Below are 1,285 nucleotides of genomic sequence, written 5' to 3'. Positions count from 1 at the left end.
AATATAACCTTTTCTTATGTTCTAATGTGTAAAAGTAATAATAAATGTAAAAATTACAAGTATCTCACCCCTACAGGCTGAAAAGGCCCCTCTTCGAGAAACTTAAATTGACTCATGGGCCACCAGTTAACTAGAGTTAAAGCATGTTTTGTGGCTCTGAAGACTTTTTATTATTGAGCCAAGGGGCAAAAATATCTCTTTTGATTGTAAAGGTTGTAGACCCCTGATTTGGGATTTGTACTGTGTGCCCACACATTTGACTGATGCTGGTCTACTTATAAAATCTAAAAGTAGCAGTCACAGTTGTTTATAGTCACAGTATTCACATACACACACAAATACACACATACAAACACATCAGGAAAACAGAGGAGATTTTTGCATTATTTAGTTTTCGCATTTCATCTCAGTCTTTGTCTGTTGCCCTGAGAATCCCATTATCTCTCAATAAGCTGCGAGGCGCCTGTGTGTTTCTTCAGCTGGAGCCCGTGATTAGTGCTCCCACACTGAACCTACCACTTGTGCTCTCTCTTCTTCGTCTCAGTGTGCCTGTCCTCCCTCAGCTTCACCACCTTCTGTCACAGTCAGGTAGTGTCTGGGACCAGTGGTGATCACGTTAGATGGTGCTGATATTTCAGTCTCGCGCCTGGTTAAAAAAGGCAGACGTCATATTTTAAATATTCCACTTTTTCAAGAATGGAGGAAAATGACATTATGGACATTTTTCAGTCTGGTTTTCACAAATTGCACTCTGCAGAAACAGCTTTATTAAAGGTTTCAAGTGACTTGTTGATGGCCAACTACCTGCAGTTAAATGCAAACAAGACTGAAACTCTTTATCGCCCCTGATGATAAAATCCCTGTAATCAYGCAGCACCTTGCTTTTTTAACTCCTTCAGTGAAAAATAGTCTCAGAAATCTGGGTGTTGTCTTTGATAGTTCTATGTCTTTTGACAGCCACTGTAAAACTTTAGTTCGTAACTGTTTTTATCATTTAAGGAACATTTCAAAGCTGAGATCTTTTGTGTCACAGAAGGAACTAGAGATGTTTGTTCACACTTTTATTTCTTCTCGTTTAGATTACTGCAACAGCCTTTTTACATGTTTAAACAAATCCTCCCTGACTCGGCTTCAGTCTGTGCAGAACGCTGCAGCAAGGTTGTTAACAAAGACCCACAGGAGAGCCCACATTACACCTYMTTTAGCCTCTCTGCACTGGCTCCCTGTGACTTTGAGGAGTCATTTTAAAATTTTAGTTTTAACTTTCAGAGCACTTCATGGTCAG

This window comes from Austrofundulus limnaeus, unplaced genomic scaffold (genome assembly GCF_001266775.1).
Source record: "Austrofundulus limnaeus strain Quisiro unplaced genomic scaffold, Austrofundulus_limnaeus-1.0 Scaffold3, whole genome shotgun sequence".
In the NCBI taxonomy this organism is placed as follows: Eukaryota; Metazoa; Chordata; class Actinopteri; order Cyprinodontiformes; family Rivulidae; genus Austrofundulus; species Austrofundulus limnaeus.
The sequence above is the reverse complement of the archived record's forward strand: the minus strand, read 5'-3'. Positions refer to the sequence as shown.